Source organism: Vanessa cardui, chromosome 1 (genome assembly GCF_905220365.1).
Source record: "Vanessa cardui chromosome 1, ilVanCard2.1, whole genome shotgun sequence".
NCBI lineage: Eukaryota > Metazoa > Arthropoda > Insecta > Lepidoptera > Nymphalidae > Vanessa > Vanessa cardui.
Window position 1 is genome coordinate 11,172,208 of NC_061123.1, and position 21,416 is coordinate 11,193,623.

Below are 21,416 nucleotides of genomic sequence, written 5' to 3' on the forward strand. Positions count from 1 at the left end.
TATTTGTTCTTATGTTAAATATAATTGAAAATTTGATTAAAAGTAAAGCTAACAATAACTAGAAACTCTGTAATTATTTTTTTACATTAATAATAACTACAATTATCATTGTTTATCGACGTTTATTATTCTTATTCAGTTATTAAATTTCTTTTCGTTACATTAAAATACCGAAAGTATTGACTTACTCTATGTGCTAAAGTTGAAACAAAAAGTTTATTAAAAAACATTCACAGACACTCTTAGTTTTGTAATTCGTACTCTTACTCTTACAAAAAATATTGTGACATGGAAGAGGGACCATGTAAGTAGATTTTTTATGGTATAAGTTGGTATATGGGCCACCTGATGGGAAGTGGTCACCATCACCCATAGACAATGACGCTGTAAGAAATATTAACTAAGCCCTACAACGTCAATGCGTCACCAACCTTTGGAACTAAGTTGTTATGTCCCTTGTGCCTGTAATTACACTGGCTCACTCAACCTTCAAACCGGAGCACAACAATACTGAGCACTGTTAATAACTGATGAGTGGGTTTATTAAATATATTCTGCTTAAAATAAAATTCAAGGAATATTTTTAAACTTCACACTTTTTATGTTTAATATAATATTGTATAGAAAAATAAGTCAGATTTCTCTCCTAAACAGATATTGAAACTTTAAAACTATTATACTATAACTTATATATTAATTTAAGCTTAGATACTCTTTTTCGTTTTTTGATGTTAGTGTTTTTAGAAACGATAATTATAAATTTTCATTATCATTTCAACGGCTTAATGATGTGTGACTTTGAGAGTTTCTATTCTAGAGCGACGATCGAATTTAAAATTTAAACTTTTGTTATTTAATATGTGACGACTTAACACAAATCCATATCTTATCGACCATCTCTACAACCTTCAAATCCATTAAATTTCATTACATTTTAAAACATTAAAAATTATAGAGCCGCTCTATGAAGAAAAATAGAGCTATTAGCTATTGAGCCTAGTGTATAATGGAGTTCCGATATATTTAATTTTAGGGTTCTGCGGCGAAGTATATAAGAAAATAAAAGAATTAATAAAAAAAAAAAATCAACACTGGAATAACGTTTTTGAGAGAAGCTCCCGTACGATATGATTGGCAAATTACATGCAGTCATATTTTTGTATTACTGTTGGTGTTTTCAATAATTATTATTATCTACATATAATTTGGTCTAGTATCTGACGACCGGCGGTCTATACGACCGCTGGATTGCCACTGGATTTTGAAATCGAATCAGTAAAACTAAAAGGTGTTTCTGTTCCAATATTTTCAGGAACGGCCTCGTCGCAAAGTTATGAGAATTCGTTTGGTAGTGTACAATTCTGTGTCGAGGAAAGCATATTAAATGACCGATCCTGCGCCTAAATTCTTACCAAGTTTGTTTGATTTGCCGTCTTTTCAGATTATGAGCGTGAGGGAACGGAAATACTTGATGTTATATTTGTGAACTGTGGTATTATGTCTTGCGTAGTTCGCTGGTCTCCTGAGTTTGATTGCTAGTATAGTTAGATCCAACTGTTCGTTCAATTTACTTTGTTTATTAATCCGAAGACAAGCCAATACAATACGGCTGGGTATAGATTAGCAGAAGAACAGATTTACGTGCATCCTGAGACAAAGTAATAATGCAAATTCCCTAACCTCTAGTCAGATATATATCCTTTAAAGAAGTATTAATAGGCCGCATTATGATTTGAACCTTCTGGTTTGCGGCCTTTAATATAAAAGAACCAGGACTCTCTTGATGGTAAAGCTTTGTCCGTCTGGGTAGGTACCACCCATTCCTCAGATATTCTACAGCCAACCAGCCGTACCTATTCAGCATTGATGAGTTCTGGTTGAGGCATAAGGGACATAACATATTAGTTTCCTCAGTTTGTGGCGAATTGACGATATAAGGAATGGTTTATATTTATTACAGCGCCCTGCACGTACAAACAGCTGGCCCATTTGTTCATCCATATTTTTATATCATAATAAAAACAGCTTATAGTTATGAAATTAAATAAACATCAATTTTCTAAATTACAATATCATAGAGTGTAGACCTAGTCTTTTAGTGTGTGAATGCTTTTTTTATAAGATTAGTGACAAAGTATGTCATCGCTATAATAAGGTTGTGTATACGGTACACAACCTTATAGCTATATTAATATTCAATAATGTAAAATAAACTGTACCGTGATCTTTATAATGGTTCATAAAACAGCATAATTTAATTTGTTAAAAGAATATATATGCTTTAAATTAAGAATTTCCTCAATATATGCTTAGAAAGGAATTCGATAAATAAGTTAGAATTTTCAATATGGAATATAATTTAAAATATATATTTTTATATTTACTCGGGATTTCAATTGATATTGCGCACACTTGGGTACATACAGTAACTAGTTTTAGTTCATATTTGTATATACACTTGGGTGGATATAATAAAAATATAGGATATGTGTACCTATATAACACTTTACACCACCAAAGAGTCTTTAAGCTTCTTGCGTTAAATTAATAATTTAATGAAGTCCGTCAAAACTAAGGCAAGTAAGGCTGTAAACGCGTACACTAAATATTAATTTAACGCAGCAAATTCTACGTAGATTTTCTTCTTTTATTTAATTTCCTACTTGAGTTGACTGCATCGTATTTCTTTTCTAGTTTTAAGAAAGATATGTTTTCAATTTTATCACAATAATATTGCTGAATTATTCAGTTGTGGCTTATTACGAGTTTTGTATTGTGGATGAAAAATAACAGAAATTATTTTTTGTTAGTTAAATAAAAAGCTATTTGAAAAAAGTCAAAATGGTATTTATAAGTAGGTAGGTAGGTATTTCAAAATAAATGCTATTAAATTACCAAAGCATAAAATGAAAGTATCACATTTAGACAATAAAATTCGATTAATAATTTATCATCGAAAAAAAAAGTACTTTAAAGCGTATTACTTATTAATTATAATAACTACGAATTATTATTTGATGACATAATACGAATATAGTTATACTTTAATAAAGAAACTATTCGGGTTGTTAAATAATTTAAAATAGGTGTTTAAAAGTTAATCAATGAAGTACTAAAATAATATCGTCAATATATGTTAATAATAAAACGCCTGATGAAACTAATTATCAATTTTTGTTTCATCAATATTTTCTCTCAAATTACATACAGTTAATGTTTAATAGATATTTATACTGACATTTTAAGTATGCAAATAGCAAAGTGTTCATGTATTCTAATCTTGTATAATAAGACAAACAGATTGAATCTTAAATCGCCTTTTCGCATCAAAAAAACAATTATATAAACCGGTTGTAGCTTAGAAACACGAGAGATATTTATTTCACAAAAGTCCTTATGACAAAAGACAGTGTGATATAACACAGACGAAGTCTTAAGACGTTTCAGAATAACACTACGCGAATGATGCAAAATTATAAACGCCACGAAGACGAAGAGACCGAAGAATCATTAAAGCTTCGGAGTTTTCCGTTTGGCGCGGGTTCATTTATGTAGTTTTAATTCCACCATTCCTTAGCTGCGAGCTGGGATCTTATTTCATTAGCTGGCCGCGACTGTGCTAGTCATTTAGCTCGAAAGCTAACAGAATAAGGATGTGACCACGTTAATTAAAAACGCGAGCGATATTTTATACTTGTGTATTTATTTAATATGTATATGGTAACGATACGGTAAGTGATTTCGTCACGCTGATAAACAATTGACGATATGGAAAATATTCAATAACGTGAGGTTTTTATACGAGTACTATCCGCGTTATTCTGAATAAGGATATCTTAATGTATAATTAGTTTATATATTGGTTTATGCGGATGAATCTATAGCGGTTAATTGTTGATTGAATTTGAGTAACTTTATAAATACGTACAAAGTTCGTTCTATATTGTTTATTTGATACACGAATACATTAAACATAAAACACAATACGCAAACAGAAAATGGAGACTTAGAGTAAGTTAGGGGGAAATTGGGAAGAATATATATAAACAAGTTACATATAGGTACATATATATTATAATAAACATTTAACAAATATTTATAACATTGTGGAGTAGAAGAACAAAGTTAGTAATGGTGTAAACTAAGCTAAATGAATTACTAATTACTTGTATAGGTTAGAATCACGTACTGTCATTCTTACATAATATTATATAATTTTTTTTTTAATTACTAGTTGATACTTTTAATTTAATCAGTATTGTATTGAATATAATATATTGTTATATTTATCAAAACAAAGTTATTCGAAATAACTTTTAAATTTTTAACAATATTTAACCGCGAAAATTCTCATCTTCGTATTATGAATACATAGATTTTATTTTATAAACAGTTAATCCTAAAGCCGGATCTTAAAACAGTTCAAGTTTTTTTACTATGAGTTAAAATATTTACGTAGTAAAGATTATAGTATCACAAACAAATAAAATTTTATTACATTAATGGTTTATCATAAAAATTAACTTAAAATGTATGTAAATTATATTTTCTTGCGTCTCGTCAGCTGGCTCGTTGGTCTAGGGGTATGATTCTCGCTTTGGGTGCGAGAGGTCCCGGGTTCAAATCCCGGACGAGCCCGTCTTTTTTATAAAATATATTTAATACTTAATTTAAATAAGAAATATAGTTTTAAAATTATCATTCTATTTCAGTAATTTCGTGACTAACGCGCACGATTTTTTTTGTATTGATCGCGAAGTTAGATCTATGAATGTGTGTGTGCAGTGAGTTTACGGTTACATATCTTAGTGTGTGCGTGTGTGTGTGTGAACGTTTCCTCGCATAGCGTGTTAACAAATAATGATAATATCTGATTAACTTTTCATCAAATTAATTCCGGAACCTTAATATATATAATTAAAGTACTAATATTTAATCTGGGAGAGTTATAAGCATGAGAAACAGTTTTCGTAATAATTTACTTTTACTTATACACTAGTTCTTAAACGCGACCTCGCTCGTTTTAAGAGTTTGTTGTCTGGTGTTAGGTATAAAAAGTAGCCTATATCTTCGGGTTCAAGATTCATTCTCGATACGATTTAGTTGTTTGGTCTTGCATAACATCCGTACATACAGAGTTACTTTCACATTTATAATATTGAAATAGATAATTTATCTATCAAATTTAAAGTTTCCAAAGTACTAAAACAACCCTTATGTTATCATAACATAATTCGACAATTATGACATTGTACTGTATTGAATATTATTGGATGTCTGAATCGTTAATGTCGCTCTCCAAACGATCGTTAAAATAATGTTGCAATTATGTTTTTAAACATTGTATGTTTTTTTAGAGCAGAGATGGCCCAGTGGTTAGAACGCGTGCATTTTAACCGATGATTTCGGGTTCAAACCCAGGCAAGCACCACTATCTATATGTGGTTAATTTGTGTTTATAATTCATCTCGTGCTCGGCGGTGAAGGAAAACATCGTGGGGAAACCTGCATGTGTCTAATTTCATAGACATTCTGCCACATGTGCATTTTAATAGGAAGGGAGGCCTTAACCCAGCAGTGGGAAATTTACGGGCTGCTACTACTACATGTTTTTTTTGTGGTAGCAACTATTGCTTACTATATTTTGACAGAAGTGATAGGTATTATCGTTGTGATGGTATGTATAGTAAAATCCGATCGCGATGAGAGTGGTGTACGACGTTTTGGAATGGAGACACGCAGACTGCGTGGTAATGGTTTTTGTTTGTTGGATTGGATTTTCCTTCGTGATTTCTTAATTCATTATTTTATATAATATAGTACGATTATAGTGAATAGATTAATAATAGTTAAAACGAAATTAACAGTTAAAAAATCACGAATTACGTTGTGCACCTGGATATAGAAATACAGACATAAAACACCCTTATTTAGGTACATAATCAGTTTAAATATTGCCTATACATATTGATATATATTTTTCCTAACTCTCTATCTCTCTCTCTCGTGAACTGTCATTAAATTCATTTATTATGACAAGGTTCCGCACCATTCTGGTAGCGCGTGAAATGTGTAATCCTAATATTTGGTGCATCAGTAATGTAGTCCAATTTTAGGCTTTAATGGTCATCACCAATGCGTCACAAATCTTAATCATGAGTGAGTCGTATATATATATGGCAGCGGGCGACAACGAGCAATGTATAAAAAGATTTAATTTTATAACCATGACCAAACGGTATATTATTTTCATAGCTATGTTGTAGTTATGAGCATTGATTCAAATGAATTAAAGCTATGTTCTCGATTTGAGAACTGATTAGATTAAATATTTTAATACGTTACTTTGAAAGTATGAATGACTGAAATGTTAGAACTAGCGCGCACTGGTAACTTTTGTCATGGTGACTGTTTCGTCAGTGAATATGTACAGATGCAGACACAAATGTCACGTTGTAATGTGCGCGCACCTCCATACATATTCATGGACTCGACAAGAGTGACGAAACAGTCACCGTGACAAAAGTTAGTAGTGCGCGCAGTGCGTTATACGCAGAATAGAGATTATAGAGGGCTATAGAGGTCGGTGGTTGTTCTAAAGATTAATAGGATAAACGATATTATATTTGGGTTATAATTAACGTTGTTCATTAATTTACAATGTTAATAAAAATAAAAGATCAATAATTAATCGCGTAATTCGACTAAGTGCTGAAAACTTTGTTAATTAGGTATACTCGTAGTCTGAAACTGAAATTTTATACGTTATCCTAAAATAAAAAAAAACCTAAGTTCCTTCTTATTACATTAACTATCTAGCAGTGAAAGTCCCATCAAAATCGGTCCAGTCGATCCAGAGATTAGCGGGAACAAACAGACAGATACAAATAGTAAAAAATGTTAGTTTGGTATTCTTGCCACTATATAAACATATGCATTTAGTAAAATGCGGTTAATTTTATATTACAAACATACACTTCAATTTTATTATGTAGATTATTGACATTAAGTCTATGTACAAATAGATATTGGTACTTTGAGAAGTTCTAATCTTGAGAACGAAGTCGCTGTTCCTTGTCTCTGTAATTACACTGGCTCACTTGACACTGCTGCTGACGTGCACAGAGTTCTACGTACACGTTTACTTGGTGGTAGAACTCTGAAATTGTGATTTGAATTGATGAAAGTGAAATTCAAGACGGACCCGACTTAATTCTTTTTTTAAACTCTTTCCATATTTCATGTAAAAACCTGGATCCGGTCTAGTTACATATTTACAAGTCGAATAGTTTAAAAAAATCCGTCGCAATACAACCAATTAGATTTCTTCAAAGGCATGCAGGTTTCCTCACGTTGCCATTCACCGCAGAGTACGTGATTATTTGTTAACCACTCATTTAAGGTCATAGAAACTTTAGCTTACTTGCTCCGATTTCAATAAAAGACGCTGGTGATCTAATTAATATTCGCCGATTGAATGTCGACAATCGAAAATAATCCCGATGGAACATACGATGAATGGATGGTATCTATCCAGGCGGTCTTGCACAAAACTCTGACACAAAGTGTTGTTGCACAAATATAAATGAAACGAAGTTGATTGGGGTTAGCGCTGATATAGAGAAGACCTATATTAATATTATAAATGTGAAAGTAAACTGTCTTTCTTTTTGTCGGTCTTTCACGACCAAACCACTAGACCGAATTTAATAAAATTTGAACTCCAAGAAAGGACCCAAAAAAGGTGTCAACCAACACCCTAAAACGCAAGCGAGGTCGCAGTCGACTACTAGAGAAAATATCTAAAATAACAATAGGTAATAACTTTTTTATTATACTAAATCAATTAAAAATCACTACATTACTATAAGTAATTAATCAGCAACGATAACTATGTACAAGGAAAGCCTGTATTTTAAGGCAATTTTTGTTATTATAACAGTTGAAAGAAGTTGTAATAAATAACAAATACGGATAAGTTACAAATAACTGCTCAGATATATTACAAAGTTGATATCATCTGAACTTATAATACACATAATAATGTTACAAACATAAAAATCATTACATTGGACTCGAGAAATAAAACAATACCATATTAAAAAATCAACAGAATGATATTAAAAATTCGTTCATCCTTAACATATGTATATTTAATTATTGATTCTTATTTGAAATTACTTCTACAATTAAAATCTGACATTAAAATAGTGAAATCAATAAATGTCAAATGAAAACCTAGATAAGTTTGTGACAAAGTATTTGTTCGATCACCAGCTGTGCTAATTCTGTTGGAGTTGCACACTTTGTATCTCACTTGTGAAATTTTGACAACTAATTTCGACTACGCCATTTTGTATGTATACAATCAATTATATAAGAATTATATTTGTTTGGCGCATATTTATATTAAGATATAGCCTTGGTTTCTTACATAATACTTTTTTATGGTATAGATTGGCGGAAGAGCATATGGGCCACCTGATGGTAAGTGGTCACCATCACTCATAGACAATGACGCTGTAAGAAATATTAACTATTCTTTACATCGTCAATGTGCCACCAACCTTGGGAACTAAAATGTTATGTCACTAACCCTTCAAACCGGAACACAACAATACTGAGTACTGTTATTTGGCGGAAGAATAACTGATGAGTGGGTGGTACCTACCCAGACGGGCTAGCACAAAGCCCTACCACCAAGAATACCTCCTCGAATCAAAAATTTTAAAGAAGAAAACACGCTGGAGACATTGGTACACTATAGTTGTATAGTCGATTAACTATTTATTATTGTAAATAGAAGGACATATCTATAGCTAGTGTTATTCTGTAAGAACTCACTTCGTATTTTATTTTAAAGTGATAATAACGGTCGACTCACAGTGACATGCTATTTCGATCCGAGTATGTGATTATCATCAATATTGCTATAACTGAACTTAGTTATAAATATATGAAACAATATCGTTAAGACATCAACGTTTAAGTAATCAAAGTCTAATCTCTTTTTGTGATATATTCTTAAAAAAACATATGAACCTTACAAAATAATAATGATAAATAGCTTAAAGAAAGCTAATTTCAAATCCAAAGTCGAACTTCACCCTAAAAATTATTCTTATTTTATAGTTCTTGAGGTGTTTTAGCTACGTTGATGAATCGAAAGGACACAATAGGTATAATGCAGCAGTGTTTTGTTTAAAATATAAATATTAATGTTTAAAACAATATCCTAGTAATTGTGTTTTCAGTTTCGGAGTAGAGGGGGAATAAAAACAAGGCAAGAGCTACGCCGAGAGACTTTCTCGGAGATACGCCCGCGAAATTTACGATTGTAAATAGGGCATTTCATTTGTTTACTTATGGCCGAGTAATTCGTTGAATCCGTATAATTACTGGCATTAAGATGATTCTGTTCCCCCGAACAAAAGCATGCCAACTTAGGTATTTTAAGTAGGTAATGTTAAAACATTCAAATGTCCGAATGCAAAGTCGACTTTGAAAGTGGCTGTAAATTGTGTTTTGGACTGTCATTAAGAGGTTCCTTACGAAATTTTAACAGAACTCTGGTCTATATTTTATACATAACTTAGCGAATAATTTATATTTGTTTACGGTGTACTGTAACGTGTTTTATGTGAACAAATATTATTCCGGCAAACAGCCTCTATTGATGTAATCTTCGATTTGAGGGCTAGTTGAGACAAAATAATTAAACTACCTGCCCAAAACGCATCACTTCTTAGAGTTTATCGATGGCATATCTTTGGCAGAGTTAATCATTTCTGTTTTGGTGATATGAATGAGCCTTTATCGTACTATTATATAATCAAATCGAATCGCTTGTCATAATATTTATTGAAAAAGGTAGATTATATTAAGGGTAATTAGAGATGTATATAAATTTTTATAAATAAAAAAAAACCGCCTTCAAAAATGAACTAAAAAGAAAAAAATAATCAGTTACATCCATATCCAATTTACGATTTTTTAATCACCTCTCAAAGTCGGTGCCAGCATTGCTAATATAGGTACATAATACATAGATACAAAAACTAAATCTATTTATTGTATAGATGACACCATTATTATTAGACAAACCTTACTATCGATACAAATTAAACGATTTCAATATAGGAATTTATTTACTTTGTTGGCACCGACTTCAAAAGGTGATAAAAAAATCGTAAATTGGATATGAATGTAACTGATTATTTTTTTCTTTTTAGTTCATTTTTGAAGGCGGTTTTTTTTTATTTATAAAAATTTATTTACTGCTTTTCAGTGTTGTTTTGTTATTTATAATTACAATTGGTAGTGTTTGTCATTCACTTTATTGTACTCAGTACATTTCGGCTTTCGACTCTAAACATAACTCAACGCCGTTTCAATACGATGTGGACTGCATCTCAAATTAAGCGTTACCTAAGTTACAATAGCCTAATGTTAACTGCTCATCGCCAATTAGACAATACCATTTTTCCCGATGAAATGCCGTTAATCATTGAGGAATTCTCCTGGTAATCCACCATAGCTAGACTTCATCATAGGCATGTTTACTAACATCAATTGCTTGAAGACTATCTTAAAGAAATCGAACTAAACCCGTAAAATAGTTACTTACTAATAGGTTCTGATTACCAGTTGTGGTCTTCATCATCAGTTCCACTTCATCAAATGTCACTTTTCGTGAGCATATGACCAAGGCACTTTGAATAAAACCGAAATCACTATAGGTGTGCCTATAAAATTTGAGGAGTTCCCTCGATTTCTCCAGGATCCCATCATCAGATCCTGATTTCCTAACAATGGGACCACCTGTAAAACATGCCCTTTCAAACAAAAAAAGAATTGTCAAAATCGGCCCAGCCATCTTCGAGTAATTCGGTAACATACATAAAAAATAAAAAAAAAAAAAAAAAAAAAAGGCCCCGACGAATTGAGAACCTCCTCCTTTTTTTGAAGTCGGTTAAAAATTCATAAAAGTGTTGGGAATTTGAAATTCATTTAGTATTAGAATATAAAACCTCAGGAGATTTCTGATAATTGAGCGTTTCGATTAAGCGTTGAATCCACTTTAACTCGACAGGAAGTCTCTTTAGTCAGAGTCAGAAGAAGGAAATTGATAAACTATAACTTTTAACAAATTTTAAGCAATGGTAATGCTAAGTATTATAAATAAAAAAACAGCACTATTCTGTATGTATTGACTATGTATCATTCGTGAATAGCAGACAACAGACTCACGGTTATATTTTGGTACGTATAACCTTTACATTTTCACTAATCATTAAGATTAAAATCAATAAATATTATCACATCAGAACATTAGATGCTTCTATTTGTGTTTATCGTTTTTTCTTACATAATAGCTTTACAAAATAATAGTATGGCTATGATTTAGCTATAATAAAAATATTTACTTATTTTAAATATCGAATATATCTAAATCTTCATATTAATTCCCACCCGATCATTATATTTAAGACCTCCTTCGCGAAGTTTCCGACATTAGTTGAACGGAATCGTTTGCGATTGATAGGAAGTGAAGCGATCCTTCAGAGGAAAAATGTACCGGCTAATGATTTGCTAACGACGATGTTTATATTTTAATGCATCGAGGACACAGATTATTTCCTTTGAGGGTTTTGATCGAGATGTTACAGGATTCGTTCGGGTCGTCGCGTTCTATTTATAAAATACAGACGTTTTTTAAATACATTTTAAGGACCTCAATTTTGTTGAGTGCTTAGGTGCTGTTATTGATAAAAATTCTCTGCCATTTTAAAAGAATTATGGAGTATTTGAAAATTAGAATTTCGGTAAAATATTTTGAGATTTGTTTCTTATTTTTTTAGGTTATTATATTAAGTATAAGTTAGCTGTTTGTTTAAACATTATTGTATAACGTGTAGTGTCTTTAAATTTGAATTAAATGTGCGTAATGTGTGTTGCTTTGTAAGATTTAAGCGCTAAAATATATTCATTATATATTATTTATAAGAAAGAAAACCGATTTTACAAATTTGTATGCAACGTTACCATTAGAGTATAATTATTAGCAGAATGGTTGAATAAACTTTAAATCTTCTCAATATAACGAGAACGGAGGCCGTTGTCCAACTGTGTGACATTAATGGGCTGATTTTGTTACTCCTAGCTGGGTTGAAATTAGAGTAATACTTACTTCTTAATCTCAATGATCTGTAGGGCTATTCTGTATCAAGTAACTCGAATCTCACGGCAGAACACGAGTGTGGAATATCAGAATGTGACATTGACAGTAATAATTATAAATTTTATAGGATACATGTATGAAAATGGGGTCATCGTAAGTCAGCTGTCAAAATTTCACGAGTGAAATGCGAAGTGCTGAATCTGACTATAACCCAGTAATAAAATGTAATAATAAGTCTGCAAATACTCAAGCACATGTCTATTTATGTAATTATAAATCGGATACGCTGAGCTAATTTGAACCTTATTAGTAATACACTTACGTATCGAATTAATATAAATATGTGATTTACTTTCGAAAAATGTTGTCAAGCCTTATTTCTTTGTATTGGTTAAGCGGCTCGTTGGTCTAGGGGTATGATTCTCGCTTTGGGTGCGAGAGGTCCCGGGTTCAAATCCCGGACGAGCCCTCTTTTGAAATCAAGGATTAAAATTATCGCTCCAACAAATCCAAATAAATGATATGGACCAGTTACTATATATAACTAAAAATACGTCTGTTTGTTGAAAATGTGAAATAAACATTTGTTAAATATATTTTTGATTGTCTATAAGTTGCTATCTGTTATATTATTATTATTATTATTGCTCTGTTTATCTGTTAATACATAAAGCGGAAACTTATTATTCTATGAAACTTACTTTTCTTACTTATTAATTCAAAAGATAGGGACACGCTCCGATTATGTATGGCCAATTGCCTAGCCGGTAAAAAAGGAAAGATTAAGTATAAACGTCATGTTTTTTTAAATATGTTAATTCCCTAATTAGTAATTCATAAATATCACCTTTGAGGAATCTCATTTCATTTGATAAAAGTAAAAATAAGGTGACCTTAAATAATTTATATATCTAGATAGAGTATTTACAAAAGAACTACAAGTTTCACATTTGCCAAACGTCAAACTACTTTAATCTGGCCTCAAATTTTTTAGACATATTTGAAGTTCCATACTTAAGAAACGCAAAAATGTCTTCCGTTTCTCAGAATAGGAATATTTTTATTATTTTGTTTATTTTATGGAATAGGTTGGCGGACGAGCATATGAGCCACCTGATGGTAAGTGGTCACCATCACCCATAGACAATGACGCTGTAAGAAATATTAACTATTCATTACATCGTCAATGCGCCACCAACCTTGGGAACTAAGATGCTATGTCCCTTGTGCTTGTAGTTACACTGGCTCACTCACCCTTCAAACCGGAACACAACAATACTGCGTACTGTTGATTAGCAGTAGAATATTTGATGAGTGGGTGGTACCTACCCAGGCGAGCTTGCACAAAGCCCTACCACCAACTAAATATAATATAAACATTACACATATACATATTTTAAAAATAGAATACAGAACATTTATTTAGATTCCTATTTCCCAAAGATAACATTATAAGTTATTATAATGTTTTATATCTTGTATTGATTGACAATTTTCAACAAATTTTTAATCGAGATCTTTTAAAAATTAATATTTGTCATTTAACCCATTAACAAATTTAATTTAGTGCTAATATGTACAACAAATACAATATAACAATTATTTGATATACGAAATGTATCTCCAGGTTATTAAAATATAATGTAAATAAAGCAATGCTAAGCAACTCAAGTTCGATGAATAAATACTCCGCACCAGTTGTATGATGCAAAATAAAATAACATTAGATTAGGTTTCTTGAGTTTTTTCTTGAAGTTTCGATTCCTTGAATTTAATTGACAGTAACATCGATAAACGATGGAATCATTACATGGAAATAATTGTATTTTTTTTAATGTTTTATTATATTCGAATACCTCTATTCGATATATCCAAGGAGTTTTATTAAGACATTTAAATTGATTTAATTAATTCAACAATTTACATAAACTGTATTATTATTTTATTCTTTCTACGTACGAGATTGAAATAATACGGCCATTAAAAATAAAATAATAATGTAGAGTAGCGATTCGAAATGAGCATTCAAACAAGTTTCAAGTAATTTTTGTCTGACTAGAGTCACAACCTTTTCGAATGCTCGCCTTTGTAAATCTAGAATAATAACGTTTTATTATGTTTGATTTCTAAGTCGCGGATTCAGGGTCAATAGAAAACGTCTAAAATGAAAGAGCGTGATCAGTACGTGAGCTTCTAGCCTGTCGTAATGTATCAAGCTGTATTAAAATGCTTAAATTTATAATAACAATCTTACTTTTTATGTACATCATTTAAATTTTGTAATCAATGATAAAATCGATTTAAAATATTTTTTTCATTTCTAAAATTGACGGAGCTGATTCTAGACTGTGTACGAGCTATAAAAAAGTCGGGCTCGTCCGGGATTTGAACCCGGGACCTCTCGCACCCAAAGCGAGAATCATACCCCTAGACCAACGAGCCAGATGACTAAAATCAAGAAGATAAGGCACTTATACAATTACATACATGTATTAATACAAGTGTTTTAAATTATATAATACATTATTAATATGACATATCTACTTATTTCATACATAATTTATTTACTTACATACACATATACTCGTATATAACATCACCACTAGCGACCAATTGCTATTGGACGCAGGCCTCTCCCAAAGTGCACCTAAGCATCCATTAGTCGGCCTTCCGGAAAATCAGACGTATAATATAATACTTATTGTTATTTTTTTTTAGCTGGCATAGTATAACGGTGATCTCTATCAAGTTTCTTCTGAATTATTTGTCCACCAGCTTGACAACTGAACTTGAACTGCCTTCCCTCGAGGTAATCGAACCCAACCACCAAGCAGCGTCTCCTCAGGGAGAAGAAGCCTTAGCCCAGTAAAGTTAAATTTACAGGTTGTTATTATATTATATTATATATTTATTATTATATATAATCTATTATAGAGCTTTTTTAAAACCACTCACATGTTGGGTATTGTGAGACCAGTGTTTCAAATAAGGGTGCAAAATTATCAAAGTCCTATCTCACATTGTGACAGAAGGTATCGAGAGTGTATATCAAGCAATTGACTAAATAACTTCTATCTACGGGGAAATGCTGTTAGCATTCTTGCTTGCACGCAGTTAAGATTCATACAGTAACTATATTTAATTCCTATCTTTACATATAATTAATAAATTTGGTGTGTCTGTTTGTAATATTAAAATATTCATTTTTTACCAATGCATATGTATCTATCTATACACGGTATATATACCGGTCTACATTTATGTCGGTCTGTCTGTATGTCTGTCTGTTTGTTTCGACTAATCTCTGGAACGGCTAGACCGATTTTGTCGGGACTTTCACTGGCAGATAACTGATATTATAATAGGGAGTAACTTAAGCAACAATAATATTTTATTTTGTTAAACTCAAACACAAACAATATCGTGAGCACAGCTAGTTTGAATATATTTTATATAATTTATTATTTTATTAACTTGGCGGTAGGGCTTTGTGCACCCACTCATCAGATAATAATTTCGAATAAACTCGAATCATCTGCATAAGAAAGTATACCTTCATGCAGGTGACCCCTACAGCTGATATTATCTAGCAGTTACTGTTATTGCTATTTCTACCTGGATAGAGAATAACATCTAGTTATACCTTTAAATCCCAAACTGATCTGAACCAGACATTTACCCAGTAATACAATATAGGTAATATTCTGTCTGTAAATAGTTAAGCACTTGTATATACACACTTTAATGTTATTATAAATCAAAAATATTGAGGCTAATTTAAGCCTTATTAATTTTATACTTATGTGTCAAATTATTATGAATAAGAGATTGTATACTTTCAATAAATGTTGTTAAGCTTGATTTCTTGTTAACAGTCAAGCGGCTCGTTGGTCTAGGGGTATGATTCTCGCTTTGGGTGCGAGAGGTCCCGGGTTCAAATCCCGGACGAGCCCTGTTTTGTAGATCTAGGATTAAATTTATCAAACTAGATAATCCAAAATAAATGATACGATGATATAATATAGAAAGAAATCGTCTTTAGTGTATCTCTACACTAAGTATTGCTGTTTGATGGTAGAGACGCCAATTAGAAACTTTTAGTGTATCTGTGTTTGGTTTTAAGGTGTCCGTGAAATCCATTGCGTATTTTTGGAGATCTTAGCATATATAGAGACAGACTAGTAAGCGACTTTGTTTTATACTATGTAAACAAAATATAAAGATGAAGACGATAAACATACATAATTCCACCACTATCAGCCAATTGCTATTGGACACAGGCCTCTCCCAAGTTGCGCCTAAGCATGCAATGTCGGCCTTCTGTAAAAGCAGCCGGAAGTAATATAATCTTCATTGCCGAAGTATTTTAAGATTACCCAAATGTAAAAATTGTGAGTTCTGTGTTTTAGAATAGGAGTTAATGTCGTCATTGCCACTCACCATCTCACATTACGATACCAGAGGTGAAACTTGGATATAAGAAGTTATTTTGTTTTTTAACTATTACCAAATTTACTTGGTTGTAGTGGTTGGTGGGCTTTTTGTCTGGATTGGTATCACCCGCTCGTCAGATATTCTTCAAACAGCAACATTTAGTATATTTGTGTTCCGCTTCAAAGAGTGAGTGAGCAAGTGTAACTACATGCATAAGTAACATAATATCTTAGTTCACAAGGTTTGTGCTGCTTTTATGATGCTGCTGTGACGTAAGGCTGATGTAAACAATATTAATTATTAAAAAATAGTAATTATAAATTACTACCGACCCGACCCGGCTTCGCATGTCTGTTATCCTGATACTATATAACAGGCAGACCAACTTACATTTTACGAAAAGGATATGTAATATAAGTATTACTCTATATACATATATTTACCTTTTCTATGTAAAGACGATATATTTTCGATATTATGTCACTATATTATTTATTTTGAATTATCTAGTTTGTAAAATTTATCCTTGATTTCAAAAGAGGGCTCGTCCGGGATTTGAACCCGGGACCTCTCGCACCCATTATTTATTTTGAATTATCTAGTTTGACAAATTTATCCTAGATCTACAAAAGAGGGCTCGTCCGGGATTTGAACCCGGGACCTCTCGCACCCAAAGCGAGAATCATACCCCTAGACCAACGAGCCGCTTGACTGATAACAAGAAATCAAGCTTAACACCATTTACTGAAAGTATACAATGACACACTCATAATAATTTGACACATAAGTATTATATTAATAAGGCTTAAATTAGCCTCAATATTATATAGCCTCTGATTTATAATTACATTAAAGTGTGTTTATACAAGTGCTTAACTATTTACAGACAGAATATTACCTATATTGTATTACTGGGTAAATGTCTGGTTCAGATCAGTTTGGGATTTAAAGGTATAACTAAATGTTATTCTCTATCCAGGTAGAAATAGCAATAACAGTAACTACACGATAATATCAGCTGTAGGGCTCAGATGCATAACGGTCTCCTTATACACAAGGTTTGAAGTTTATTCGACCATGCTGCTGTAATATGGCTTACCAACCAGATAATGTATACGTCAGATATTCATCAAACACATGGAGTCTTCTCCTAATGTTTTCTTTCCGATTGCGAAATGTTACAGATTAATAGCGTATGTCAATTTTTATCCTTGTGATTATAGCTCAATCTCTGCACATAGAAAAAATTGTTTTGGTCTCACATTGAAGAGCTCTAGCCATATGTGCAGAAAAGTAAAGATGATTCATGATTGCAAATTACTTGTAGTGATTTCTCGAGGATTTAATATAAGAGGTGAGTCGAGATGGCCCAGTGGTTAGAATGCATGCATCTTAATCGATGATTGCAGGTTCAAATCCAAGCAAGCACCGCTGTTTCATGTGCTTAATTTGTCTTTATAATTCATCTCGTGTTCAGCGGTGAACGAAAAAATCGTGAGGAAATCTGCATGTGACAAATTTCATAGAAATTCCGCCACATGTGCATTCCACCATGCCGCATTGGAACAGCGTGGTGGAATATGTTCCAAAAACCGTCTCCTCAAAGGGAAAGGAGGCCTTTAGCCCAGCACTGGGAATTTACAGGCTGTACTTGTTGTTGTTGTTGTTGTAATATAAGAGAGCGGTAAAAAGTTAATGGTTGGTTATAGAACTATACTAGGGCTGTGTAAGAAAAGAGTTAAAAAACTTAAACGAAAATAAAGGTAAGTCTTATCGACAAATATCTATTATTTTGAATAAATGCGAAGACACACTAGTCATTACTAATTGTACAAATCCCCTCGTCGCCGCGCCTGGCTGTCTATCGTTGTGAAAGCGATAAACCCAAAACCTACCGGATGTATTTTAATACAGTTCTTCCTTTGGGCGCAGTGATTTATGAGGAAGATTTAAGCGTATAATTATTGAATATTTAGTGTTAATTGGCCGTTATATGGTAACCAGAACCGAATAAACATTCTTTGCTCTCCAGAATGCATCATTAATTCTATGTAAGTAATTTTAATGAAAGCAAAAGTATTATTATTATATATTTATTAGCAAATTAGAATTTAAAATAACCAAAATAGCCTATCCGAAGATGAGGAAGTAATTCTACGTCAGAAGAATGAAGTAGGTAATAAATAAAAAATTGTGTAATTAATGTGGCTATCGTTTTCAGTGGTATATTTTATTACCGATCACTGATAAAGATTGAATATAATCTATATAACATCGTGTAGCAGAATGTGTACTATAATAATATAAGAGTTCTTTCTGAACAAAAAGATGGGCTCGTCCGGGATTTGAACCCGGGACCTCTCGCACCCAAAGCGAGAATCATACCCCTAGACCAACGAGCCAGATGACTAATCTAGACAAAGTAATAAAGCAATTTTTAGTCAAATTATGTAAGTTACAACTAAACATTGGAATGTGGAATGTAAGTTGTGAGAAGATACGGACTAATTTGGCGTAAATTAATTATTAATTATTAGTGTCTGTTTGAATAGCTGTTTCAAAAGGTTCCGTCTGCTTGTGAAGGATTACCGTAAGCAATGTTAGGTGTATTTATGACATAAAAAGTAGTGTATGTGCTATTCCTGACTGTAATCTTTCTGTGTCGAATGGAACGCCGATCCGTTTAACAGTTTTAACGTGATTGAATAATAATCCTTTGAACCAAACTTTTCACATCTATAATATTATTAAAATTTGTGTTTTTCATTTAACTTCAGGTAGCCCACATGTCGATGGCACGATGTGATGCCTATTAAAAAAAAAATGGAGAAGAAGCTTGTCTTAGTTCTCGACAGTGGCCGAGCCATCATACTCTGTGTTTTCGCGTTTGAATATTTTCCAGGTGTACTGTGGGGTAAATAATCGCAAATAAAAAACTACGCCCAATCGTCTCATGATCTAGCGATTCATCTGAGACCTTTTATCATTCGTGTATCGTACAATTATAGTTAACTCCTCTCCTATTTATTGAGAATATTTCATAATATAGTCGATGTACCTCATGTATTTTGAGGATGTTGGATCCTTCTCCATTAAACTTCTGAGGATCCTTTCTGTGTTTGTGTTTATGACAAATACAGACTTGCAACACTGTTGTATGGTTTAAATGCAGCGAGTTTATTATTTTGTAGTTCATAGATGTATCTAAGGCTACGCTGCATTCAGAAGCGGCGCAAGATCGAATCTTAAAGTCCGCAAGACATAGTTTTCGAGGCCCTTGTTTTTTATTCAGAACACTGATCCCAATGTTATGTTGTACTTTATCAAATTTAGTTCGCGAGGTGCGAGTGGCGGCGCAACATCGTGTTCGAAAATCTTAATGTGGGCAAGAGTTTGCGAGGCCCTTCTTTTTTTCGAATTTCGTTACGAGGCCCTTTGCACCGCGAGGACACTGCCCAATCCTTACGCCGCCACTGGCTGCATTCATTGGGCAACTGTGCGTGCACGACAATTCTTTGAGATAGTAGACGATAAAATAAGACTTTGATTGAAAGAGATTGTCTTTGTCAATGCATTCTAGTTGAATGACGTCTTTAATTACTATAAGAGCTTGATAAAATGCAAAAAAATAACGTGACTCTAAACTTGTTCATGAGTACCTACTATATGGCACATACACTGTTTTCGGTCTTGCTCTTATATGTCATACGTGTTATATTTAGTTTTACAAATTTCATTCTAGATCTACAAAAGAGGGCTCGTCCGGGATTTGAACCCGGGACCTCTCGCACCCAAAGCGAGAATCATACCCCTAGACCAACGAGCCGCTTGACTGATAACGTGAAATCACGCTTAACAACATTTATTAAAAGTATACAATCTCATACTCATAATAATTTGATACATATGTATAATATTAATAAGGCTTAAATTAGCCTCAATATCTCTGATTTATAATTACATTAAAATGTGTTTATACAAGTGCTTAACTATTTGTAGACAGAATATTACCGATATTGATAAACTAGGTAAAGGAAAAGTTCATCCCACGCATGTAGTCTTCCTCTTAATATGATCTTTCCTATAACGAAATCATTTCATCTATATTTTCCAACAAAACCTCCCACCACTCTTGTCTGTCCCAGTGAGGAGAAGGTTTGGAACATATCCCAACTCGCTGTTCCAATGCAGTTTGGTGGAATACACATGTGGCAGAATTTCTATGAAATTAGACACATGCAGGTCCTTACGATGTTTTCCTTCACCGCCCAGCTCGAGATGAATTTATATATAATCAGATATAAATAAATAAGCGATAAACTCAAAAAATACTCGTTCCTATTGATATTATATACATTATGGTTATTATTTCTATAGGACACAGTGATTTATGAAAAAGAATTAGTTGTATAATTAATGAATGTTTTGTTAATTGGCTGTAATATGGTAGCTTGAAAACAATTAGTACAAACGATAATTATTTCTTGATTTTTAAAATTGCAATCTGCCCTCGTCAATTAAATTCCACTTGTTGTATCTACTGAGTCATTATAGCTCTTAGTAAGCTCTTGACAATTTCCATGCGTTTTTTTTGCATTTTTAATTATATTTTCAAAATGTATTCCTACGTATTTACAAGTTTCAGCTCCTGAAAAATACTTAGAAAAAGTCCTTAAAATTAGGCGTTGTTTAAAATTTCCCTAAACTAGGATTAAATTAAAAATATATATTTTTTTATGTTCCGAGCTTCAAGAGATATATTTACATAGCTGTATATTGCGAGGAGTCCCCATATTCGTCG

At 32.4% G+C, this 21,416-nt stretch overlaps 7 non-coding genes across 7 annotated transcripts; 3 read left to right on the forward strand and 4 right to left on the reverse strand.

Moving 5' to 3' along the window:
• The first annotated feature begins 4,566 nt into the window (after positions 1–4,566).
• On the forward strand, positions 4,567–4,638 carry Trnap-ugg. Its single transcript has one exon. It is a non-coding gene; the product is annotated as a tRNA-Pro (tRNA).
• A 7,940-nt stretch (positions 4,639–12,578) lies between these two features.
• Trnap-ugg lies at positions 12,579–12,650 on the forward strand. The gene has a single exon. It is a non-coding gene; the product is annotated as a tRNA-Pro (tRNA).
• A 1,901-nt stretch (positions 12,651–14,551) lies between these two features.
• On the reverse strand, positions 14,552–14,623 carry Trnap-ugg. Its single transcript has one exon. It is a non-coding gene; the product is annotated as a tRNA-Pro (tRNA).
• Positions 14,624–16,062: 1,439 nt separating this feature from the next.
• On the forward strand, positions 16,063–16,134 carry Trnap-ugg. Its single transcript has one exon. It is a non-coding gene; the product is annotated as a tRNA-Pro (tRNA).
• A 1,114-nt stretch (positions 16,135–17,248) lies between these two features.
• On the reverse strand, positions 17,249–17,320 carry Trnap-ugg. The gene has a single exon. It is a non-coding gene; the product is annotated as a tRNA-Pro (tRNA).
• Positions 17,321–18,945: 1,625 nt separating this feature from the next.
• On the reverse strand, positions 18,946–19,017 carry Trnap-ugg. The gene has a single exon. It is a non-coding gene; the product is annotated as a tRNA-Pro (tRNA).
• Positions 19,018–20,369: 1,352 nt separating this feature from the next.
• Trnap-ugg lies at positions 20,370–20,441 on the reverse strand. The gene has a single exon. It is a non-coding gene; the product is annotated as a tRNA-Pro (tRNA).
• Positions 20,442–21,416: the final 975 nt, after the last annotated feature.